The sequence below is a fragment of the Falco cherrug genome, chromosome 3 (genome assembly GCF_023634085.1).
Source record: "Falco cherrug isolate bFalChe1 chromosome 3, bFalChe1.pri, whole genome shotgun sequence".
NCBI lineage: Eukaryota > Metazoa > Chordata > Aves > Falconiformes > Falconidae > Falco > Falco cherrug.
In genome coordinates this window covers 95,406,320-95,434,066 of record NC_073699.1, presented here as the reverse complement: position 1 = coordinate 95,434,066, position 27,747 = coordinate 95,406,320, and the positions used below count along the sequence as shown (strand labels likewise).

General features: G+C 37.3%; 1 long non-coding RNA gene across 12 annotated transcripts; it reads right to left on the bottom strand.

Annotated features, from left to right (window-relative positions):
* Positions 1-7,096: 7,096 nt before the first annotated feature.
* On the bottom strand, positions 7,097-27,707 carry LOC114014705 (uncharacterized). 12 transcript variants are annotated; one of them, XR_008731244.1, is made up of 8 exons: positions 27,336-27,695; positions 27,113-27,238; positions 26,436-26,546; positions 25,538-25,646; positions 24,295-24,436; positions 23,419-23,538; positions 22,803-22,914; positions 7,097-22,094 (listed from the first exon to the last, which is right to left on the bottom strand). It is a non-coding gene; the product is annotated as an uncharacterized LOC114014705 (long non-coding RNA). The 12 variants fall into 12 exon arrangements; XR_008731250.1 differs by having other exon boundaries at positions 7,097-21,166; positions 21,953-23,538; positions 27,336-27,707; XR_008731241.1 differs by having other exon boundaries at positions 22,803-23,538; positions 27,336-27,702.
* Between the last annotated feature and the right edge of the window lie 40 nt (positions 27,708-27,747).

Below are 27,747 nucleotides of genomic sequence, written 5' to 3'. Positions count from 1 at the left end.
AAGATTTGATGCAGGATACACAATGAAACTTGCCTTAGGTAACCACAGGAGGACCAAAAATATCCACCAGCTTCATCCAAGGTCATTTTTAACTAAGTTGTAGTAAAATTACTGTGAAAACTTACAAAGTAGATAATAAAAATTATTCCATATGGGCAAACTCTCCAAGGAGGAGAAGAATTATATGATAGCAAATAATAAACTCCAATACAATACACCAAGAACAGAGGGACTTCTACATCATATCATGCTACTTTCATAATATCCTACTAATAAAAGACTAGTTCACCATTAAAAGTACACAACTTGTCCACAAGTCTACTGTGGATGCTTTTCAATAAATAAACCAAACCCACTGTAGAATACTATAAATGTTATAGAAGAGTAAAAATGTGAATTATATATAGCATTAAAGATTAGAAACATTTCAATTTAGATGCTGAAAATATCCTGCACGTGCAAACACCTAAACTCAAAAAAATAATTCTGATCTCTACTAGTCTCATGTAAATCTAAAGTTTTCATTGTCACCTTGAGCCATTTGTAGTTGTCCCCCAAACCTGTTTTTATTCCCATAAGTAGAACAAAAAAAATTAGCTGAACTTTCTAAGAAAATGCTCTGTTAGGCTATGACTCAGCATGTAAAATTTCAGAGCCCAGGAGGGAATTTTCTGCAAAATTACAAGCAATTGAATATTTCCACTACAATTAATCGTGTGCCCTAGGAAATGTACATCTCGGACAATTAAATTTTCTCCTGCTTATGCTCAGTACAGTATTTTCAACTCGTCATAACCTTTTCCTTGACTCCATTTTCTTAAAGTGGATAGTCCTCCTAAGAGTGTTTCTCTTCATAATGTTATGTCTATCAGTATGTTTAACATTTTTACAACTAGGTGCTTAAAGCTATACATCTACAGTCATGTTTAAGAACCTAAGAGTAATTTTATTCCTCTGAATGCCAGGCATTACAGCTTGAGATGACCCCAGTAAATGTACATGGGAGATACAGTCAGTACAACTGAAAAATTAAATGTCTTTTAAAATAAGTTTCATGATTTTGGTACTATGAATAATATATGACTTTGAATAACAAAAACTCAGTCCAAAGACTACTTATTCATGGAATCTGGGATGCTTTGATGCAATTAATGCAATGGCAGAATTTTATCAGCCAACAACCTGTGCTATCTGTTTTCAGTTCAGACACATCAACCCTACAAAATGGTAGATCACTCAAATTATGCATACCAGCAGTTTTAAAGATGAGGCAGACTAGTAAACAGAAGCCTGAAAACAAAATCACAAACAAAAGACACCTTGACATAGCACACTAATGCATTCCAGTGTCACCTAAAATGTAAAGCCTTGCTGTCCTGAGGGCACAACATACAAGGGCTTCTGCAACTCATCCCAGACCAAAGTGGCATCCTGACAAGTGAATAATCTCAGGAACACAATGAAACTCAACAAGTAAAGACCAGTTCAAAGCTGATGGGTTTTGTTTTTTTTCGAGTTACCTTGGTATTTAGGCACTAGGATTACTTAAACTGCAGATTAAAGCTAGAAAGTTTGCAAAATACTCCACCATGGCAGGTTCCACTTCCCAGGTGCCAGAACCACTTTGCAGAGAGTCTCGGGGTATTAGGAAAAATAATAAGGAAACAACACTGTATCCCTCTGCCTATCTGCACCCCACATCCTCCCCCAACACGGGAAAACCTGACTTATGAATTCGTTCTCCCTCCACCCATCCACTTGCACAGAAGGGGCTGCAACGATCTCAGGCAGCTGATGGAAGCCTGAGAACACCTGGTGGGGTTCTGCCTGCTAATCTTATAACAACTTCAGGAACAGGATGGAGGTTCCTTATGCCAAAACCCAAGCAAAATAAATGTGATTCCAGTATATTTTAAGAATAATGTCCGTGTGCTGGGGAAAAATACAATTCTTGTACCTTTCCAATCAATGAAACCCAGTATCTGCAATTATGTACAAGGAGGTTTCCATGCAGTGAAGAGCAATTGTTTCTGGCAGCAAGATTCCCATGCTTAAAGCCCCTAACTCTATCAGTCATTCCAGAGTACTTCCCTTTCTCTGCAATCTGGAAATCCTCTGGATGTATGGACTAGTTGTGTAACAGAAACTGCATTAATACACACCCTGGATGACTCAACCTATCCTATTCACTTTTTTTTTTTTCTCCATTCACTGCACTTCTCAAAGATACTACTACTGAAAATGATACTATTTTATCAGTACATAAACAATGTAGATGTAAGCCCTTAACATGCAAAGCAATCAAGTTAACAAGCCAATATTAAGTGACTTTGGGTTTTTTTCTCCTGGTAGTAAATGCAGAACACAATAAGCTCAATGTGATTTACAAGGTGTTAATAAACCCTAAGGTAAATAAATGTGTTTATGATTCTGAAGGAGTCCTGAGATGGCTAGACAGTCTTAGATTCATAACTAGTTGCAATGCAGGAAAATAACAAAAGCAAAAAAGTTTTGAAGTGCAGCACAGAAGCGGCTGATACAGTGAGATGGTTCCCTCTTCTGGCCAAAGCTGGAGGAGACTAAACTCTGATTTTACTTTCTTAATTGAAATAATCTGTAGAATTAAAAATAATTTAAAAAAAAAGTCTAATTTGACTTTACAACAAACACATCTAAACATTTTTACAATATATTTTCAGAAATTATTCCAGAGATGAAGTAATTTTCAGAAAACTCTTTAGTGAAGGTCATATATCTGGTCTGTGGAACTTCATGTTTAGGTTCCTTACTGATAAGCAAGTAGTAGTATAGGTCTCAGAAACATGTCCCACTCAGTGTTCTCATAATGAATATGCATCCTTCAAAAGAAAGAAACAGTAAAAAACAAAAGTTAAAGTGACACTGAAAGATTATTTAATAGCATAACTGAAAAAAGTCATTCCCTTGTCGACACAGACTAACCTTGTAATTTCCAACAATGCTCCAATCACACCTACTGCAAGCTCAATAATAAAAAAGAAAAGAAGAAAAAAAAAGAAGACGAAGAGAGAAGACAAGGAGAGAAGAAAAATAAGGTGGAAAAAAGGTGAAGAAAAAAGGCCCCAAACCAAAATATCTCCTTTCTACATACTGCACCTGAGAACCTAACGACACTAACAGTGCCAGTGTTCATTCAAGACCATATATTATCTTTTTACCACAAGGTAAATACAGAAATTATTTAATATATGAATTTGTACTGAGAAGTCAGTTGGAAATACCAAGCTGAACTGAAAGATCAGCTCCTAGGGAAATCAGTAAAAAATATTTAATAATAAAATTTTAGAGTTGAACATATAATTGTCTGGTTTTATACGGTCAGAGGCTATTTTGGACCTTATCCAAGGAAATAAGATCATCAAAATAAACAATGCAGAAACCAGAGACTCTGCAGGAACTATTAATACTGATTTGTTAGATAAAACACCAAAGAAAGAAACTCATCTTAAGAATCACCACAATATCTTACAACAGCATTTAAGTTGCTTGAGAGATGATTTAGAGCACAACCGTTAACAGTTATCCACAGGGACACCTACACACATCTAAAAAAAGAGTGGACAAAGAAACAACAAAGAAAGAGCCGAAAAGCTGCAACGGAACACTTCCATTTTTTCTTCATTTGATGGGAGTTAACTTGGAAATGACAGGACTTCCACAGGATCCACATTTTTTTTTTTTTTTTCTGATTCTAAAGCTCTAACAGATAATGAAGTATTTGGGGATGATGCCAACTCATGTTCTTCTATTGAAATGCACGCAGAAGTAATGATAGACATAAACCGCTATTTGATGCTTCAGGTTAGTTTGTTATAAGCAGACTAGGCCCAGCCATTTGCCTAGTTTGAAGACCATCTACTTGTCTCTGGGAACCATTTCTCCCACATTCATCCCTCTTTTTGAATTGCACCATGGAGAAATTCCCCCCAAATCTAAATTTTTTTTTTTTTTTTGGTCCAATCCCAATGACTGTAATACATTCCTGACAAAAGCCAACATTAAGTCTTGGAGTTGAAACAACATGCTTTCCAAACGAATACTTTCCTGGGACATTATATTGCCTCTCCTAGGAGGCTTGCAGCTGCCGCTTCAATGAAAATTGTATCAGCCCTAACTGCTACAATAAAAAACAGAGAATAATTTCACTGTGCAGCACACTTCACTCAAGCCAAAAAACTACCTGGTTAATGATGACAACTTGGGGAAAGACATGATAAAATATTTATTCTGTTATTTTGTGCTTTAGGACTTTGTTAGATTTTGGTATGAACTCACAGCACCAAAGTTCTTCATAAAAGGATCCTTTCTCCTTCCCCCAAGTTGATGTGGCCAAATAACTCTGAATTCCTTTAATATCTCTCCTTATTCCTTCACTTGCCTTGCTTCATTTATTATTCAGGCACAGAGTCTACTACTACTGGTTCATATTCTGGAGTTTTTTTGTTCAGGGAAAATCGTAGCAAGTCAATCAAAACTTAGTGTTAAAACAATAACAAAACCAGCAGTTGAAAGCAAACAGAGCATACCATTTTGGCTCTGCAGCAGCCCATAGAGAACTGGGAGGCAAGAACATGGATGGAGAAAAGTGAAGATTTTGCACAAAGTGAAATCTTGTGTGCACGCAGCAAGAAAAAAAATAAGTTGTCACTGAAATAGTTCCATAAAAGATTGTGGTAAAAAAGAGCAAGTCTTGCTTAGAATGAAGAGCTACATCTACAGTAGCAAACAGAGCACAGCCAAAGCACAGGATTGAGTACTAACCTACAATCATCTATAATATAATATCTAGCTGCTCCGTGTTGCCCACCATGGCTTCATGCCACAACAAGCAGCACTCTCCCAGATGATGCCCAGACTTGGTCTGAGGGCCAGCACAGGACAGGGTTCTCAGTACACAGTGTGGATAAGGGCAGCCTGTTCTGGGAGAAGGCGAGCAAGGGAGGGATGAGAACAAGTTTAGCTTTAAGGACACAAAGCTATTAAATTGCTTTTGTAACTCTCCCTTCTCTGATTCACTTTGCTTGGGCACCTTTTACATGCAACTCAGAAGTGTAAAATTCTATTTATTGGCTAACATACGCAAAAGACAACTAGGACAGATGAGCCACTACAATTTAATTAAGCATTAAATTGTCACCATCCTTAATAACATACCTCAATGAGTATTTTCCAGTTAGGCAAGCATCAGCCAGGTAGAGAAAGGTTGGTCCCTGTTGCTCCTTGGAATGGCTGTTCCTTGATGCTGAGTTACCATCTGCCAACTCCATTTTTCTTTCTGGTTTTCCATGTTAGTGGTTTTCCTCTTGAATCCCTGAGAACTTTGAACTAAACGCAGTCCAGCTATCCTACCCCTACCTGCAATTTTACTTTTCCTGTCTTGTGCAGCTCAAGTTTAGGCACATTCTCACAACTCAAATTTTCTCTAGACTCTGAGCCAAAGTTATACTGCCTTCCTTATCAATGCAGTTACACCTCCAGAACACGAGAATGGGCCTTTTTCCATTTTACTGGCAAATACAAACACAGCCAATGAGTCCTGAGTACTGTTACTGGAAATATGGGACCAGTACACCTTGGTATGGAGTAGAGGCAACAGGCACTGTCTCTTGTCCTTCTACGATGATTTTTTTATTTGTGTAAGAACAAACTTCCTTGCCTTGCATCTCACCCCTCTAGTTCAGGCTGTCTGTCTACACAACAAATAAAATAAAATTTGAAGTAAATAACGTTTTTTAAAAACCAAAATGTCTCCTACTACAGCAGGATGTTGCCACTATCTTGTTTTTCAAAATAAATTTTCAGGAAAATAAACAAATTCATGAAACTGACTGATCTTAAAAAAGCTGAATTTCCTGACAGAAGCGTTCCATTGCAGTTTTGCTAACCAGTTCTGTCACAGCACTCACAGGGGTGCTGTGAATGCTAATTTATTAACATTTGTATCAGCAAATTATTTAAAAGAACCTTAGTTAGAACTGTTTCTGGAATATTAAATTACTGTCACTCTCAATATGAACAGTAGGTTATACATCACTTGTTTTTTTCAGGGGGTGGTGGGGGAGCAGGAATCAAGTCAGGAGGGGAAAAAAAGAAACAACACACGCAACAAACTACACACCACCTGACTTCCATAACAATTTTGTCCTGGAAGTTCAAGGCAATCATTAATTTGATAAAAACAAAATCATTTTTCATTGAAAAAGTTATGAAATATTCAGAAACATTAAAAAGAAAACATATTTTGTAGGTGAAATGTATGTTACAGGCCAAAATGGGACTTAAATGATACTCAGTTTTATGTTTCTCTTGCACTGAATTACAGTGAATTTAATGTTAGAATTTTCCTTAAACATATGCTATTTATACATCACCAAGATTTTCTTACAATGGTAATTTTTCAAAATACGACTTTTTGGAATAAACCTATAAACAAAATGCTACTTTACTTTTTCTGTAAGCTTGACTTCATCACTTGTTATTGTTACATAAAGGAATTAAAAGTTTTTACAAAGCACAAAGATTCAAAATGTTTTAAATATTAAAACAAGCTTTTGTAAATTTCCTTTGTCTCCGATGATTTGCTTACTGAATCTTAACTTCCCCAACATGGCTCATATTTATGTTAATATTACTAGATGACATACAATCTTTCCCCACACACAGTCCAGCTGAATAAAGAGGAATTAGGGGAAAATTTCTGCCAACTTCAACAATAATAAACAGTACCTCACAGTGGGGCATTTACTTGACAAAAATAAAGGCAAAAAGGTGATAGTTAGCAACAATTAATATGGGCAAACTGAACCCTGAATTTCTAAATTTCTACATGTATGAGGAACATTATTATCAGGTGGTTTATGCCCTTCTGTACCTAGTTTCTAGGATTTTCTTGGTGCAGGAAAAATAGTCAATCAGAACGTATTAAATGCTGATATTGTCATTTCCCCAAATAAACACAGAATTTTATTACCATAACTGAAACAAGAACAACAAATCAAAAAGATAAAATCTCACACTTGAACAATCTGAAACTTTCACATGCTACTTCCAAACAATATTTCCAATTTCTTAAAATTTTATTTTTAAACAAGTAACACTTCTTCATATATGAGGATTTTTACATTTTTTGAGGCAGATCTCGAGTAGAATGCTCAAAACTTGAGTCACATGAGTAGCCAACTTCTGGAAAAGATAAAAGTTTTTTATTTAGATCCACCTCTATAACCTAAAAAAGCAAGAAGAAAAGGCTCTATTAATTAATATTTAATCTGAAATATGTTACTAATAATTCTGTTAAACAGCCATGACACTGATTGTCCTTTATATGTTCCATGCATCAGTTTCTCAGTTTTCAAGAAAAACCAATAAACTATACCTTAAAAAAATAAATTATAAACCAACAAACAAAAAACCTTAAAAACTAATTCCAGATCTACAGATAACATTAACAGGTTTGCCCCTGACTTTTAAATGACAGACATTCACTATTCTGCCAAGTTCATGGATGTTATAGTTTGGTATAATTCAATTTCTAATTCCTGATGATATCAAATGTAAACTATAATTTGATTCCACTAGTTTAATCTCTGTAGACACACACGTAAATTAAATGTTTCACATATTATCATATTGCCTTTCAGTTTTCTAAACTTAAGGTAATATAAAGGGGTTTTAATTAGTAGCAACCATAGAGTAATATAACAAAAAAACCCAAAACCAACTCAGAGCTGGGAAAGATACAGAGATCAACTACCACACAGCAGGATTTTTTTCTTTTCTCAAAGGGGATCTAATGTAACCATATAGCATCCAGTTACAAGGTTGTATCTCAAACAACAACCAGAAAAAAGCAGTTCAGATGTATACATCAAAACTTACTAAAATTATGAGATAAACCTAAGCAAGGTGAAGATCTGTTGAGATGCCATCTATAGGCTTATAGATGATTTATTACAATTCACCCAGCTTTAACGCTATGCTTTTAGAAGGTGGCTTAATAAAAGCCAACAGCAAATAACAGGCTCACCTTGAGTGTCATTCCATTTTGCTGTCAACTGGCATTCGTGCCAGATGCACCATTACATGGAAGGAAGGTGCAATGTTTAAGCTGTGACAGTGTTGCATGGTGTTCCCTCAGACGCAATACTCTGCAGTGACTGGCAGATGTATTTCTACAGACAGCTTCTCAGACAGGCCTGCATTTACAAGGGATGATGCCAAGCACTTTTCTTTTGTATTTCTGAGGGTCATTATGCTGAGAGGTAACTCTTGACATTTTGGCATATTGATGTGAAAAGCGCCGATATATCTTCCTGCAGTTTTGCGTAAGGCATATGGGAACCAGAACACACCTGTCACAAGTTGCCAACCATAATATGTAGCTTGTAAGAATACATAACCTCTGGGAATATCCAAATGATATTAATATAGTATGGCTAAACAGACAGAGGCCATAGTCAGGTCTGGCATATAAGTGCACAACTGCCATTGACTTTGGATGGTGTAACACTTCCTTACACCATAGCTGTACATGGTCCCAAATGATTATCAATTGAAAAAAAAATATACATTTGAGTTAATCACAGGCATAACATTAAAGGTGTTTTTATATATACACACACACACACATATATAACCTTCATTTCTTTCAGGGTTATGAAAACATTTTGAGTGAAGCAGAAATCATCTTTAAGCCACTGAATGGCTTTTTCGTTAATGTCTTCACTCAGAATATATACCTACTTCAGTGCCTAAATGATGGGTTCAATTACCCACAACAGCTCTTACTTTGCTATAATTTCTCTAAAAGTAAATAAAAATAAAAATGTCATATATAGACACATATCTAGAAATAGAAATAGTAAATTTTCTGCAAAAATAGTTGGTTAGAACATGATTCTTCAGCTACAAGTTGAATAATAGATAGAAAACGCTGAAAATACTAGAAGACACCCAAACATCTGAAGTTATAGTAGATAATATTTTTAATCTGAGTAGAAAAGGCAATGAAAAAAAGTTCTGCATAAAAGTGGAGAAATATTTCCAGAAATACAATCATCTATGAAATTTAAATAATTGGTTTCCTCCCAGAAATCATCATGAGACAGTAGTGACAGTACTTCCTCATGTTTTCCCACAGGTACTTGGTTACACTTGCATAGTTATTCAAGTTATGAGCATCTGTAACACAGAGACAACTCAACTAAATAACTATCATAACATACATGATAAAAAAGGCTTATGTTCCACTCAGACCATCTCTCTGTTCACAGTAACAACTTGCCTGCAATGTACTAACCATGTTGAAAGAACTTACTACTTAGTCATTCTAATAGCTACAATTCTGACCCAACAGCAAACGAAACACAAAAAGATGCTAGAAGCATAAGTAGTCCCTTATCTACACTAACAGCTTAAAAATTACCAAATTTAAAACCTCTATAAATTCTTTGACAATCTAGACTATCAATATGCTAATGGAAGACAATCTGCAGCTGCATAATTCTCACACCTACCTCTGCAACACTCCTCTGTTCGCACTCCTCTCCTCTAGTCAAATCCTAGCACATTCCTAACAGCCAACTCGCATAACTTCTCGCACAAGCAACACTTGCTGTAGTTTGTTTCCAGTCGTTTTGTTTATCATTTGCACTGAAACAGCAGTCGGGCAGTGGATTTTAATTCCTGTACAAACTCACAGTCAAAACCAAGTTCGTACTCCTGAAAAGCTTGCAAACCCCAGTCTCACAATATTTAACATACTTACACATATGTGTTATCAGACCTGATCTAGCATTCCAAATAGTGCTTCAATGAACCCAAATTCCCACTACACTGAGCAGAAGCAGCAACATGGCTTGTAACACCCAAAGTCTATCATATCCAATCAGTACAGTGAAGTGATACACAATTTATGACTTAAGAAGCACAGTTACTAAGTGATGTGCATCTTGCAATGCTGTGTGCTGCAACCATTTTTATATCAAACCTGTGTAATCACTAGACAGCCCTGGGGAACGCTATTGACTAAAGAAACAACTGATAACTTTATTAAGTTATTCAAAATGAGAGGTCTCACTAGATACGCTAAGACCATGCTGGTATTTTTATTATCACTAGAATCTCTGTCAATGAAGTCCCTGTTCCGGAGAACACAGAAAAAACAATTAAAAAAAAAAAAAACACACAAAAAATTGTATATTTATAACATTATACAAATATAAAAAGCCAGATCGTGCTGCAAAGCAGCTTAATTCTGTGATCTTCATACAATTGTTGACTTCAGATCACTCAAACAAACATGGTTTTAAAAAAAAAAAAAAAGTCATATTAAGTAGTTTGCATTTTAAACCCGTGCCCGATCTTAAGATACTTAACATCAGGAATTATGGAACAGAATATGCACTCCTAAAAATTGATATCAAATTCACAATAGATAATATTTCATTAAAGACAAAAAAGTGCAATCAACAAACAGGTTTAGACTTCCTTGGGATATTGTGCTATAGACAGAAAAGAGTGGCACTGGTTTTCTTTAGTCTTAAAAGGCTGGCTTTCTGTAGGTTTTGAATCTTTTTCAATTTTTGTACAAAGAAAAATAACAGAAAATTCATCCTCTTCCTCCATTTTTGTCTGTTTTGTTTGTGTGTGATGATCTATGGTACTGCCTAGATGATTATACTTCACCATCTGGTTAACCTTATCAGCAAGACACTAGAAAACAAATCCTGTGCAGTACAATTTTATCTATACTTCAGTCATTCTGATCACAAGCAGTTACCCAAAACTATGAAAAATTGTTATGGAGACTTGAAATGTGCTGCATAAACCACTTGTGACTGAACTCAACTAAAGGCTCCTGCACTTTTCAAGGAAAAAATAATTATCCCCCAAAACTCCACTCATGATCATGGTTTTCATGAGTGAGAAAATGCTACGTTAAATACTAGACAAATAGGTAATACTGGTTGGTACCAAGGTATTGGGAGAGCAGAGCACCCAGAAGCAGATTAAAGTTTTTTTGTAATCAAAAAAGCCCAAATATTCCAGTCTTCGTAACCTACTTGGGATCTAGGAAAAATAAGTAGCAATGAAATTTTGCATTTGAATCTTCAGGCCAAAATAGACATGTTTACCCTACAGAAAACCAGGTCCTTTGAAAGTCTCACATAGTTATCCATATACATATTGAGAGGGAAAAACCTTGCATTTACAGAATAGAAAATAAGCAAAACTAAATATCTAATACACTATATGACAGTCATGCTGATAACCGTAACTCAGCTCTTAATAAGGAAGCTACTTTATTAGAGGGATGAATTTCTGTGTTAATTCTACACAAATTGATCCTTCTCAGTTTTTGAGACACTACAGTCTCCTTAACAGGCCACTAAAACTTTAAAACAAATTTGAGCCATGCTAGAAAGTGAAGTGCAGGTCATCAGCCACACTGACCGGTTTTTCCAATTCCTTAGGGAAGAAGATTTGCCATAGCAGCTTTCTTTCTTGTCGGCATTCTCAAAGAAAAGACAAAGATTTGTTTTTCCGACACAGCAGCCAGGAAATCCTCTTATCTAACTATTGCTCCATTGCCTCCTTTATGAAGTAAGGGCAAAAATTCAAACTGGAGTTAGTAAAAGAATACCTCTTTAAGAGTGATCCAAAAAACTTGCTCAACTTTTCTCTTGAAACTTTCTCTGGCAGAAACACCAGTCTTACTGTCTATTGTAAAGCTGCTTCTAGCTCTTATCATCAGGAAGAAATGAAGAAAGTAAGAGACAGCATAAAGAGGTAAATTTTGACTACCTCACAAGGACCAATATTCAGCAGGTAATATTCCAAGTAGATTGACCAACTAACTTTTTGATGTAGCAGTTCTTTAAAACATAATTAAAATTTATCACTGTTTTAGTCCTGTTTAGTCCCGTATACCATACAAGGTCATAAACAACAGATATGCTCCGTAAATGAATGCAAACTGTTCTGCTCGTACATGACATCTCAGTAGTTATGCAGAGCTGCTTCGGGTTTCTGCCACGGCCTTTAACCACCGCTAAAGTGATAAACAAGACAAAGGAGTAAATCACAAGGAGGTAGTGAGAAATTACCACGGGTAGGCAGCACAGAGTCAACAAAAACTGCCTTGTGCTCCATGCCAGGCCACAGTACAGAGCATGGTTACAGTGTGTGGAAACCTTGGATCTCAGTGCTATAGAAAATACACGGTATACTGCATCCCATTGGCTAAAGAAAGACTGCTATAAATTATAGCAGTTCCCAGAAATTCTCTAATTTTGGCAGAAGCTTTCATAATCCGTCTCTTAACAGAGCCTTCCATACATCACCTCTCAGGAGAGTTGCATCAGATTATCTGCCCCATTGGGTTACATACATTATAGGGATACACATCTTTTACAGCAGGACTTCAATATAGTGGGCAGCGACACTGTTATTTTTGGAAAGAACAAAGCCAGTATCTTCCGATAAACACCTTACTTGAAAAAAAATTGAAACACTGTCTACGAAACAAAACAGTCAGGCATCCCTGTATTTATTGTTACCCAAATGACAGCACAACATAGGCTTACCCTTCATATAGAGGTTTTGGAGAACAACTATAAACCTGTTACAGTTTATACTTCACCAATCTCAAAAATGACCTCAGAGGACCACCACATCCTGCTAAAACTGAACCTGGTGTTCTGCATTCTGACGGAATTCCATCTCTCTTAACCACCGTTACAATCTCTCTCTTCCTCATACCTACAGAACACCAAAGAGCTTTGAAATGCATTACTATGCAAATATCTTGGGTGCCTTTACTACACATTTATATTGCAGAGTAATCAATAAATTATTATTTCAATATTTATTGGAATCTCAGAATAAGAAAGAAGACAGATTACACAAATCCATCTTAGTTGATTAATGGGTACTCCAGTAAAAGGCATACACTGATGGAGTGGGTCAGTATGCAGACTATATTACTGAATATTTCAGCTTGGTTGTAAATATAGTATCTGTTTCTCTTAGGGACTGTCACACTGAGTGCAGTATAAAAGGCAATAAATTTCAACAGATTAATTAACTCTTTGGTTACTGGGGCTGTGTGTCACCTATCCTGGCACCTAATAAAAAATCCTTTAATGCCAAGACATAAAGAAGGGCCTCTTTGGAAATGAGTTATTAACAGCATTTCGTGAATAGATGGAGAAATTGTAGCCCAGCCATTTAAGTGTCATAAAGTGCAGCAAAGGCTGCTGGAGGCCTCTGAGGGACGCCAGGCAATACCATAACAATCAAATCTGAGATGGAAGAGGGATTGAGCTGTCCACTCAGAATTTTTATATTGTCAAAGAGCAGCGAGGAAATAATGTGATCAAGAAGTGAATTAACCTTGTGTGTGAAAGAAAGGGGATGATCTGATGGAAAAGGCAGTAAAGTAAAAATCACTCCATAATGCCTACATTGCAGGCTGGTCATGAGGGGCCCCTAATGTCTGCAGGCTGTCAGGGAACAGATCCAGCCCTCTAAGTACCGTAAACCCATTACCTGCATTAGTCTGTAATTGGAATACATTTATTCATACTTTTTAAGTTCTTAGGGTCCTGGTGCTGGCTAACCACACAGCATTAATTTCTATAAATGTTCTCTGTTTCCATCCTTGCGATAGAACACGGACAGTCTTCTGGGGCAATTAATAGTCAAAAAGGGATGGAAGACTTATATACCGCGTTACTTCTGTGCCTATGTCTGCATCGCACCATACTGTTTAATCTGGTTTCCTTGGTGTCAATTCCCTATGAAGCTATGCTGGCATTTCTAGCAAATAACAAGCTGCAAAAATTTGCACTGCTGGAACTGACACAACCGTATGGGAGGACTACACCGAGGAGGAAATAACCCATACCAAGTCTAACAAGGTTGCTTTGACCTAAATGTCTTTATTAACATGCTAGTCAAGCAAGAGGCAGTGAAAGTCATACAGTATAATACTGTCACATAGGAACATGCAGTATTTTTTTTTTTCTCCTTGCACAAGTCAAAACTTCCTTGGACCACTCTCTATGGAAGTGATGGGCACAGACTAGGAGTAGATGATGTCTGCTGGGCACAAATCTCTTACGTATACATAATTCACCAATCAGATGTGACATCAGCAAGTCCTAGTATAAAAAAAAATCATGCATGGACATGCACACTTAAAAGTGACCCATAAAGACATAAGTTACACGCACAGTGGGCTCACACTTGATGTTTTGTATGTTTAGAACTCTTTTCTATTATTAATTAATGCTACCTTCCTCATTAAAAAATTGTTCACTATTACCTCAAAGCAGAACATAACAGTGCAATGAGAACTAAAGACAGTCTAGGCAATTGGTTGCAGCTTCACTATAAAAACTGAGCACAATAAAAGCAGCCTTTAGAGAAGCTCTAAGAAATCCTTATGCTGACTATTAGAAACAACTAGAATTACAAAACCTACATGCAAGTTTAACACAGATTTTTAAATGTACTATGGCTGTCCGAGATTTCTTACTTCAGTGAGGAAAATTTAGTTATCGTCCATTCCAGCATACTTTAGTCCATATAGCAATCAAAATCTGTTGAGAAATGCAAGGACACAAGGTCCCTTTGTTGTTGCCAACAGAATTTGCCAAAAAGAGTATGTTTTTCCTTGCCAGCCATCACGCTGATAGGAAGGGCACAGGACTTCTGGTAGAAGTCATCTCTCTTAATAGTCATATTCAGCCACCACCCTGGGGATACCACTGGCTCTTGGCTTGCAAATATTCCCAATCCATTCCCGAGCACTTCTGACACTCAGAATCTGAACACAGTTTTAGTTTAACTGAAAAGGTTTATTAAGAACTACTGTTGTATCCAATTTTCAGAGGGTCTAGAGTAAGTACTATTGCAGCTCTCACATTCCACCCTTTCCTCTAACAGACACTAAGAAAAAAAAAATTGCAACTGACATTTCAGTAAATACACTTCTGAGATAAGCTTTTGTGAAACCACGTTTAAATTTACGCAGAGGATTTACCAGCAGTAGGAAAGGATATAAAATTAAACAATTTCATAAAGAGAAAGTATTTACTACTCCTGGTGAATGTATTCTCTTCCTCAAATTCTATTCAGCAGGTCAACAATAGCAGCAGTTGCGAGCTTGGAAGGCTTGCGACATACTTACATAACAAGGAGATTACATTAGGAATATAACCATTGAGTTACTCTTCTCTGCTCCTTCAAGATTGTCCACACTTTCTTGTATGTTCATGACAAACATACAGCAATATACCCTGTGTCTGTCAGTGTTATATCCACTTTTAGTTGCCACCAGAAAAATATACAAAAGCTGCCTCTAGGAGCATCTCTCCAGGGCACAGAAATCTTTCTGTCCTTTTTGTTCAACCAGCCAAATGTCCAAAGCACCTAAGCGAACAAGCAATACTGGGGAATACATTCAAAGCTGAAATCGGGTTAAGTCACTTTCTGATACTGAAGAACAACAAATAATATACCCAAATCTATTACCCAAGCAAACATGGAATCAAATTGCATAGCACGGAGCAGATTGAAAAGCACTTTCACCTAAAAAAAAAATAAATAAAATAAAACCAGTATTTGCAACAGAACAGCTGAATGAAAAAGTCTTTCTCCAGGTCTGCAGAGCAGCTCTGAGTGCCAAGCAAGGCTCAAGTACGGCAAAATTAAATCTAGCAGAAGTCCAGGCAGAGACTGCCAAGCATTGTGTGCAGCAGGGATACAGAAACCATTCGTCCTCCTCCCAGACTTCCAGTTCAGTATCAAGTGAAAACACCTCATCATTTTTAGTAACCTCATGCCGATAATCCAGTTGCTTGAAATGAAAAATAGTTTTGCCAAAGAATATTAAATTCAGGCAACATTTGCTGAGCCTAATGGCATTTGAGCACATGGCCAAAGAAAGAGCAAGACCAAAGATCAGTTTTTCAGATTCTTTCAGTTTGGTGGGAAACAAACACCTTGCTCCTCAGCAAGCATTACAAAAATTGACATCCATATGAAAAGCTTGTTTAGTAGTTTGGTTCCTTAAAACGAGTGACTTAATCCACAGGCTTCATCTTCCATTTTTGAAACAGGTACTTCAATCCACAAACTACTAGGAGGGAAATTTACTTAACCCATAGTACTGTTCACATTTACATTTGTGATCAGAGAAGCTTTCCTAATCCTGATTAACTCTTTAATTTCATCCAGCTAAAATCTGGTTGGATGAAACTTTTTCCATTACTATCCTACGTGCCTAAAGAGTTCTAAAAAATATATATTTAATTTCACAGAACAGAAGCATAAATATAGGAGTAAAAAAAGTGGAAAATGCACTGAGACAGCAAAATTCTGAAAACAAAGACAAATCTGCCTGTCCTCAACAACAACACCACAACAACAAAAAAAAACCACACAAAAAAACAAAACAAAAAAAGGAATCAGTCTACGTTTTAGATTGTGAAACAAAGTCAAACTCTCCTCAAAGCTGAAGCATTCTGGGACAATGATCACTGGGCTGGGAAAGGAATTAATGAGCCCTAACAGTATAAGTACTACTGCCCACTGCGTTATAAATGCTTCACTCACTTCTTCAGTTTTCTCACCTATGAACAGGAGCTAGAATAAAAACAGCATGGTGTTGAAAGACTATTTGTGAGAGCTTACGTCATCTGCAGAAATTATCAAACACCATATTAGTTCAAAGTAGTACAGATAAATGACTGGACTAAAAAAACCCACATTCCTATGCAGATGACTTTTCACTTCAGGAAACAAGCAAACAGAATGGTTTTCAGTCTTTCGTAATGGAAAATATTATAAATGGATGGTGTAAGTCACAAAACATCACTGTTCATTGCTTAAGGTCACACCTACCACCACACTTTATCCCTTTAAACTGAAATTCAGTTCAGTTTTGTAGTCATGGAATTTAAATATCTACACGGACACTCCACCATGTAAAACACTAAACATCAAGAAACTGAAGAACCCCAAGGAAAGTTACGAAAACAAAATTTATTTCAATCTAAAAGAAAAAAATCAAAAATATCTGTTGGTATTGGAAGAGTTATTGAGATATGCCCAGATACCTCAGCCAAAAGCAATGACTCTGGTTAGTGAGGCCTGGAACAATTGTGCTGCTGAGTGAGTTCCCAACAGGGAGGTTCCAAACTGAGTTCTAGCTACTTCCCATAAGGAATGGCCTTTAAGATAGCTGAAGCATAATATCTTTACAAGCAAAGGACCATGAAATTATTATTTTCATATGAGCAGGTGCTCTTCCAATACAACCAGATTGTATTGGAATTGTACAATAATTTGTAAAAAATCAGAATTGTCAGCTGCAACTGATGCTCACATAGAGTAATACTAACCATACTTACCAGTCCAGGCATTTGCCACAGCCAATACCATAAGAACAACAGTTATTAATTTTAGTAAATCTACAAAATTTATTTCTTTTTTGTAAATATGAAAAAAAAAAAGAATTGGTTAATCTTCAAAATTAAATGCATTGGATACACAGGAACTAAAGGACACTAGTTTCTATCTAAACAGAAATTGTTCAACACTACCTTTAATCCTTTACAGTGAACCCTGCTGGTTCTTGCTCACAGAGGGATTTTCTGTCACCAGCTTCTGTACCCTAAATAATTTTCAGCTTTCTTACACACCATTAATAATGTCACTGCTCCAGGTATCACTAAACAATATAATTAATGGAGCCCAACTACACTGCAACCTAGCCATGTTACAATGTGATTTGGGTCTATAAAGAAAATGCTGAAGGCCTTGGCAGAATTGGTCAGGTTACCCCAAATAATAATACCATGCAGGTTCAGACAAAGAAACAAACTAGACACCAAAACCACCACAAAAATATACTACCTTCAACATAACCAAGCAATTGGAATACAACTGTAATAAACTGAGAATAACAACCATGGTATAATGCTACTTAACTTATTTGTAAGTATCAGTTTAAACTGCTTAGCAAAGGAAAACAGCTTGCAAGATGGACCATGGGGGAAAAAAAAAAACCAAAAGACTTTAGATTATTGGCCTAAGTTCAGCAGCAGAGTTAGCAATTTATGGACTTGATTATACCTTCAAAATGAACAATAACCCAGTAACTACTGCAGTAGAAAGGTACTAAATTTTTATGATGTGGGGTAATCAGGTTGGCTACCAAAGACGTAGTAGACATGCTGCAAAGAAGAAACAATTCACATTAAAATAGCCAAGTAACAAATTCTATTCTTGAAAAGGATATTTTTCTTTATGTGATGTCTTCAGCAGACTGTAGGCCATTTCTTTAAATGAATGCATATGCCACACTTAATTTTCAGGCACACTTGGTTACAGAAACAGGCACTGCACTGTACATCATGTTTAGAAATAAATAGAGCTGTCATACCTGGATCCACATTGACATTTACATCAGACTCTTAATCTGTATAGATTTGACACATAGGAAAAAGTCAGCCACACCACATATAAATGACGCTTACATATTCATAATCAAAATATTCCTGGTTGTTTACTCAGTAAAGCAAAACTAGTTTCTTTATGTATCTCTACTATGGCAGTAAATAGTCTAACATTTCAGCATACTTGGAGACAGTACGCTATTTTATTGCAATTACTATTCCCAGCAAAAAAATTAAGGGGCAAAAATTGTGGTGATTTTTCAAAAAATAATGTATTCATTTTTGTAGAAGGTTGAAAAGAATTGTATTCTTTGCTTCATGGTGTAATGGGTACTCACAGACTGTGGAATTAGCAATTTCATGCAAAATCAGTAAACTTTTACCTTCTATTTTGTGCATGAGTTGTTAATAAAAATGAAATAAAAGATGAAGTACCTATGACGACTCAATAAGCACTCAAAGAAATGTAATGCTTTTTAAATTACTTAATGCCTACAGGAGTAACTCAGTTGCTGTCAAAATGATGCAAATGAAATTATAAAAGAGAACATTCAGAATTTAATATAAATAATACCCAAATGTTTTCATGGCTCTGCTATGGGTTTTGCACTTTCTTGCTATCTTCTAGAACTTAAAACAGTTTTTATCCTGTCCTCTCCTAAATGTTTACGCAATGAGTTGAGCCCAAAGTTTGGCACTGTCCCTGTCTAGTTAGGTGCCGGAGATGCATCCATAAGAATTTTTAATTAAGGCAATGAAGTCAAATACAAAACAATATTTAGGACACTGAAGATAACTTTCTAGTTATCAATTTATCTTTGCCAGCTGCATTAATTATGCCACAAAATATTCTTCTGTTCAAGCATTTTAGATAGACTCTGGATACGTTGAATCTTACTGTATTTCAAGAAGACAATATACAATGCTTTAGAAGGAGAAAAGAAAGTTTACCGATATACTTAATCCTAATAAAAAGAAATCAACATAACGCCAATAGTGCTGATAAAGCTCAACCTTCAAAGAATCAACTGTGCTCTTTGCCTGAAGGTATACATACAAATTCTGTCCTTCCGGTTATTTACCAAAATGTGTGGAAAGGTTGATTCCTGTTTGGTTGGTACTTAAAATCACAGATTCACAAGCTAAGAGCTGTAATGTTTGTCAGCACACTAAAGGATCTAGCCATACTTCTTAACCGGGTGTTTCTTGAAGCAATAAAATTCCAAGTGTAATCCACAGTCCAGGGACTCAGATATCTGTGAGTCAAGGTCAAGTTTTAAGCAGCACACTGTGTAATGTTTATTCAGGTTTACTAAGTTGTGAAAGACTATGTAAACTAAAGCCATGCAGGAAAGGAAAAGGAGAAACAGAAACTGAAGTGAAACCACTTCCATACCTTTCCTAGAAAGCTCATCAGCCGTCTGCACTGGATGCGGTGAGATTAATGCTTCACTTCATGGCATGTTAGCCCTAGCTATCCACCACACGTTAGCAGTTGATAATTGCTGTGTACTCGAAAGTTATGTATCATATGCTTGCACTCTCTTTATGCCCAGTAGAACATACCCAAATAAAAAGTGACCCCGCTGAAATGGGCCATACATCATGGGAATTAGTATTTATTTCTCTTTTTCCCTAAGTTATTGCAAATTACAACCTTCCTTGGTCAGAGAGGTTTATTTAAGTTTACACAAACTCGAACACAACTTAAATCCTGTCTTGCATGAAGAATCTAGATGCTATAGTAGTAAGAATAAAGAAGATTGAAGCATAATTAGGAGCCTTTCTTACTAATGGGAAAAAGATACTTACTATGCAAATGTGCAGAAATTAAAAAAAAATACTGCTATAAAAGGACAATACTACAGAAATAAAATGCTTAGAGGTCTTTTCTGCATACCTTCTTCATACATTGAAATATCTACATAACAAACATTTTCTGCTTGTATCTGTGATACTGTTAAGCTTGCAGAATGTGGTGGGGGGCTCTTGGGGTTTGCAGTGGGTGGGGGTTGTTGTTTTTTTAAAAATCAAAACCTGTCTCTCCACTCACAACTTTAAGGTAGCAGTCTCCAATAGTATTGCTGATTATTTATTTCCATGCACAGGGTTTCACCTAGTTGGAAAACACAGGCAGCCGTTTGCTGTAAGACGGGGAAAAAGATGGTTCTTCAGGAGTCTACACCAGCCAGTAGCTGCACAGTGATCATGTGGATGTCTGAAAGCATGCAGCACCCTGCTGCCTTACCCAAGTATCACCAACTGGTTTGACCAGACCATTAGCACAAGAAATCAGAGGTTCTCTTCACTGTTGTGGAAAGTGGAACAGGCAGTAAATGTGCACTGACAACGTAGCACTGAAAAGCATCAACTAACTCTGCCTGCTGTCTCTGTACATCATAGTAACATTGAAATCACACAAAACCAAAAGCCAATGCAGCATTTAGAAGATTAGGCATACCTTTCTTGAGGGAAACTACTTTTCTTGGGGGAGAAAGGGGGGCACATGGACACAAATGTCTGCTCTGCAGCTGCCCTACTCCTCTTCTGTACAGCTCCAAAACTTGAACAAATCGCGTTTCTAAAGGTGTTTTAGTTGTTTTCATTGTCTTCATGCCATTTTAGCGTAACAGAGTAGGTAAGGTCTTGAAAACTAGGATCTCAAAGTAAGACAAATACTTGTAAGCAAAGCCACGCTCTTGCAGGTCCAGCACCACTGGTGCAGACATCTGGATGTTAGACAATAACCATCAGCCCACACAGATTTCTCCTGTGGCCTTTTAACATACGGCAAACGATGGTGAGATTGTAGAGAAAGAAGGATATGCTCAACACATCACTTACCTCATTAGTTCTACACTGTGGGAAACCAGAGATAAGACCCATGTCCTCTAACAGAAAACAGTACTGATGACACCAAATGCTACAAACCAAACCAGAATGCAACTTTGTAGCACAAAAGATGTCAGGTGGTGAAGCTGGCAGTTAAATAAGTCTCTGACTTTGACAGCTTTGATCACCTGCCTGTTGCAGAAATGGAACCACAGGTCTCACCAACAGGACCAGAGGAAGCTGAACATGGCACATGTCAGTTCAAAAGTCTCCACCCAACAACATGTAGGGAACATTCATTGACAATGACTGTCCGGCTACTCTAGTACTACTCCAGTACAAAACATATTTTCATGCATTGAAGATATAACTTTATGTTGATTTGAGGCAAGGAGAAACAGGCAGGCTCAATCGTAAGCATTTTCAGCAGATACTTTTTGCTATAGTGTGTCATATGGATCCATTCTCAGATAACAGGGTAGAGATTAGGATGGCTTAATGGAACTTTTCATTAAAATGCTCTGGCACACTGATGACAAGTTCTCAATCCTTGTAAAACATGAGGAAGAGTTAACACAAGAGGGAGATGTGCATTCCCTTCTTTCCCTTCTTACCTCTGCCGCTGAAGTCCATATAAACCTGGACATATCATTGTCTCTTGTCGCATACCAGTTCTGATGCCCATAAAGCAGTGACAAAACTGCTTCACAGGAGTGCTGTTTTATCAATTCATGTTTGAAAGATACTCATAAGACACTATAAAATATCATAAAAACACCCATGAGTACAAAACAAGCGATGTGAGAATTCATTTCAAAACCTTCCCATGCGTAACATGTTAGTTTCTTCAGATTACATTATGTTACAGAGTTTTTCCACAGTCTTTCTTGCCTTCAGAAAATTTGAGAATACATATAAAATCCTTTATTTATTGTACCAAATCTTTAGTAATAAATACAGTATATTGCTTTTAACTGCAATTGTGGCTAATTCCTAGCTGACTTTATTTTCCTGGCACATCAGCGAATTATACAGAGTTTTTTGACTCGAAATTATTAACTAATATCATTAACCAATTCAGCCGAAGAAACCACAGAAGTGTAAAAATTACTTCAACCGCCTTTTTAACAGGAATTAAGATGTAATGATGAACAAACTTCAGAAACTCAGGAATTTTTATTCAAATATATTTCAACACAATATAACGTATTTTGATGCTTAACTAAAAGTATCATTCTCCAGCCAAGTCTGTCCAAACCTACTCTCCAAAGCCACCAATCAGAAGCATAAAATGGACTTCGTATTTGCCTTTCCTTCTTTTGAGAGATATCAATCCTTCCTTTCCAGTACCCAGTTGACACCGAAAATGCCGTTTGTTTTGTCTTCCAGGAACATACCTTGCTTATCAAACACCTACCTTCCAAGTTCACGTACCTCAAAATTCTGTATAATGTCTCCACTTACCCATTTCATGACTGCTACAGTCCTCTTCAGTCTCAGATATATCCACACTGAGAATGTGTTAAAGCTCCCTTCGGCAGCTCCTTAACATCAGAGAGGCCAAGAACTTAAATGCCTTCAAAGCAAGATAGACAAAGTGATGGAGGAGATGTCTACTAGTGGCCATTAAACAATCTAGGCACAAGCTCCACACAAGTTACTAGCACAAGCCAGGGGGCTACGCTAGGAGAACTGCTTAATGTGTCCTCAGCTCCACAGACTCCATCAGAAAGAGTGACTAAACAGACCTTTGATCTGATCCAGCATTTGTTCTTAGGTTGGTTCTCAAGCCCAGATATCCCTCAACATTTCAAAGCAGACATCATGTATCTCCAGGACGTATAAAAAAACCACATGCTTACTCAGCAAACCATCCCAATCTTGCACTTCAAGAAAGAACATCTATCACCTCTTCACTTCTCAGAAGCAGGGCCTGAATTCAGACTTTTCACAGCCATGACACACCCTATTATTTACAGTCTAGAAGGCCCTAAACTATTACAAAAATCATGTGATAGGACAGTGAGAAATTTTTATATGGAAAACATTCTATCAATCAACCTGCCTCACTAGTACTTACTCTGCCATTGTCTCCAGTGTAACAAAAGACCTGCAGGCACAAGTGAGACAGCTTTACTCACATGCTCTGGAGTGTCATCAATGTAATGCTGTCAATTTCAGGTCATACACCTGCTCAGAACTGATTACAAATAAAAAGAAGTTATTCTAAAGAAGCCTGCTTGTGACTTAAACTGACTGGTAAAGTTACTTTAACCTCCTCAGCTCACAAAGTACAAAAGAATTTGAATACATCCTCACTTAAGCACAATTTTTTCTGATTATCAACCAGTTACGACTGCAAAATTCTCTATGATTTTATTCCAAACAAGTGGTAGAACATATATCTGCACATCCAGTCTCTCTGAAAAAATTACCTACTGTTTGCATTTCCAAGTACTAGCTTGTATATGCACCAGTGACAACACAGAAATAATGAAGTTGTATCCAGACAGTTAGCAACACTTGATAGATTATCTGTCTGGTCATATGTTCCATGCTTTAAGTGCAATTTAAAAATTTAAAAATCACTATTACAGTACTTTGTAATGTCAGAGGCAGAACCTTGATTTAACTTTATAATTCCAGATACAATAGCTTTCCCCTGAATATGAAGTGATGTATCACACATTTCAAACTGGGTATTCCATAATCACAGAGCTTTTTGTTACTGTTAAAACTGCAATTTAGTTTCTGAGGCAGCAAAATGCATTCGTACCAGGAATACGTTAGAAAAGGTTTTAAAAATTAGGCTAAGAAAAATCATTGCAGCTGGAATTTCAGTACAGAAAGTTACAGGAAAGGATTCAGAAAACATTTACTAGAGAAGCCTAAACAACATATACATTTTAAGGTAAAATACATGCTTTTTTAAATGTATTGATATTGCAATACTTACCTAGCCATCCCCAGTTTGGATGAGCACTTACTCCTAATTTAAAAAATATTCCCAGCAAAAAGCCGATCAAGTCTTTCTTCTACATGTGCCTTATTTATTTGGTTCTCATTCCGGAGCATCTCAGAATAACAGCAATAAAAACCTGTATAAAGCCAGCATGAAAATCTTACGGTGAAACATACAGTATTAAATTATCAGTAACACCATTGTACTTGTCAACAGGAGAAGGGAACTATTGCTCTTCCACCCTCTTCCCCATGCTACAGAGGTAAATGGCCTCGCTTTTGTCAGTCAAGTTTCTAGGTTCACCTAACTCCCCTAAACTCAGCAGATAAGTTACAACAGCCAAAATGTGCTTTCATCTAACCAAAATACTGACTTTTGCGTAACACTTAGTCATCTTGAATGCAAACCCTAAAGCACAATTCATAGAAAAATAGGAGGCTTTGCATGTAATTCCCCATCGTTTTTGGTAAAGACAATAAACCAGTAAACTACATTGGGTTTAGCTGTATCAAGACTCATAAACTGCATCCTCATTTGTACACATCATGTTTAAGTCAGCATAGCAGATTGTAAAATTATTTATACAAAGCTAAAAACCACAAAGCTCTGAGAGGTGGATTCAAGCTTTTGAAAGTGGTATTAATTCGCCTTTCATGCTGAAATATAACAAAAAAGTCATCTTTTTCCTTCATTAACTTCATTTTATTTATCAGCCAGATGAAAATGTTTGTGGATACTTCTGTCACTAATGGTATACCTATGTACATGTTTCATGGTGAAACATAACTGTATTGGGTAAGTTTTACACACATGAGAATTTGAAGGAGTAAAAAATATTTCCTAATAAGAACATGTTATCACAAAGATATCACTTCCCATAATCCACTAGCATAAAGCAAGATGTGCCCTGTTAAAAACATTCCATATTTGTGTTCCCTTCCACAAACAAGAAAAACAGAACAAAGGTGTTACGCATAATTCCCAACCTACTATATAGGGCGTGGATACAGGTACACCATTCTACAGTTGAAAAAGTAGAAAGGCTCATATTCAAAGAACTGGAAAACGATCTAGGCTAGACAACAAAACCTAATAAGAAGTTGGCATTTCTAAGCTAGACCGTAGTGAACAAAAGTTCTTGTCAATAAAACTACAGTCAACAGCATTATTGTGTATCTTCAGTTATGTATTCCAGAACAAAGACATAGGATTAAGTTTGTGCACAGAGTAAGCTTACCTGTTAGTACCTTGAGTTGGTCAAGAAGAAGTACAGACAGGCAGCATGAGAGCTTTGAGATCTTTAATACTTTCCACTGCCTCTGCTTGTGATGTACAATATCCATTTCCTGGATAAACAGAGAAGTTCTGTCCCCAGAGTCTGAATTCACTACCTTTCATAAGCCCTAACTTCATTTTCAAAAACGATAAAAGAAAATGCAATTTGCTTTCCAGCTTTACCAGTAATCCATACGTGTTCATATTGCAGACTGCAAGAACAGCGGAGAGATCAATAATAAACATCCTGCTCATTGTTCATTCTTCTTTATTTAAACAGAACATTCCACAGCATACACCCCCCTCTACACTTCCCCCAGTTTGAATGATGTCATATGGATAACAGAAATAGAAAAATGCATTGCATGTGGAAAAATGCATGTTCTTTACCAGTAGGCAAGAGACCTTCCAAGATGAAATTACACTGTCTAATTTCTACATTTCTGAATAAAAACACGTGACAATAAGAAAGCAACAAGACTGCAAAGTCTCAGATGTTAGGGAATATCAGTATCACATTTGGCAGTGTCTCTCCTCAGTGCTCTTCCTAGTCTAGAGCCCCACACTCCCAGGTTCCTCATTCCAGTTAAGGTTGCTTGTCAATCCCATTTAGTGGTGCAGTTTGATTCTTCCTATCTGCCTGCTTCCACCGAGTTATTCAGACACACTCCACTCCACATCTTGCTTCCTATAGATTGTAACATGCCTCCAAACTTCACAAAGTTGGGAGCTTTGCACTCTTGATACCTATTTCCCACCTAGCACTAGCTGGAAAAAAATATTGTGGACAAGTTATCTCTCCACTCACACCCGTAATAGTAAAGTTCATTACAGATGACATATCTAGAGAATTTACTTACAGGAACCTAGACAATCCCAGCTGACTACAGGCAAGATTCAATTTGTTTACCTGAGTTATTGGGGTAGTTGCTTCTCTCATGGAGACAGTGAAAAGCACCGTCCCAATATTGCTGCAAAAAAAGCACAATTCTTTGCTAAATGTGCAAATACTCAGCCCAGACAGAAGAAACCCAAACCAAGAAGCGCCAGAACCTCTCAAGAGGATGGCTTCCATATTTTCAACAATCACTAACCCCTTTTTCAGGAACAGCTATTTTGCTGAAGGGTTTGCAGGAATTCAGATTTCTTTTTTTCTTTAAATTTTAAAGTCAACCTCAAGCACATGCCTTCTTTTTGGTGTTTGTCACTTAATAAATATCATTTAAAATATTTTAAATGCTTCTGCATTTGTTGCTACTATCCATAATACATAGTGATTTACTATGCTAGCATTGGAAAAGGTAAACTTTTAAAACACTGCAAACATAAAAACCTCAAGTTCCCCAAACACTACAGGGCAATACATATATGTTTATGTATAATGTTAAGTACTTCTGCACATTGTTACCAGAAACGCAGTACTTTCATTTTATAGCCTGATATGATTAGTAACTAGATCTTACGTATTTTCAAGTTACATCTAATTCATATATTATCCCCAAAACGCCTTTAGCTACCTCTCTTGTATGTTTTTTACCTGATTCTTTTGGCCATTACGTTCTTTATGCGTTTTGCTGTTATTGCTCTCGTTTACGTTTCCACTTGCCATTATTAAATATTTTCCTCCTGCAGACTCACATGGAAAGATGGCAAGAAGGCCTCCCTGTGGATTAAAACGCGTTTTTGCGACTTTTATGAAGGCAGCAACTTCTGGTGGGCGATTTGCTACTCACATTGGAACAGCAGAGCATTAACCAAACCTTGGAACAAAACTTCTTGTCAAGGATTCCAAACTATTTCGATTTCACCGCGGTGCGAAACACAACTCCCGTTCTCCCGGGGCTTTTCCAAGCATTCAGGCGGCCCCGGAGCGGCGCCTCAGCGGACGGCGGCCGCCCCCCGCACCTGGCCCTGAGGCGCCGCGCCCACCCCCGCGGGGGGGGGGGAGGCTGGCAGGTGCGGCCCCCCGAGCGGAGGGACCTTGGCTCCCCACGCCAGGACACCCGTTCCCCGGCTGCGTTCCGGCGGGGCTGAGCGGAGTCACCCGGCCCGAGGGACCCGCTCGGGAGAGCCCCCAGCGGCCGCAGGTGGGGAGCGGGCAGCCCGGCCACCCCACGCCCCCCGGCCCGCCGCGGTGGGCGGTTCCTGGGGAACCCGCAGCGGGGGTGAGGC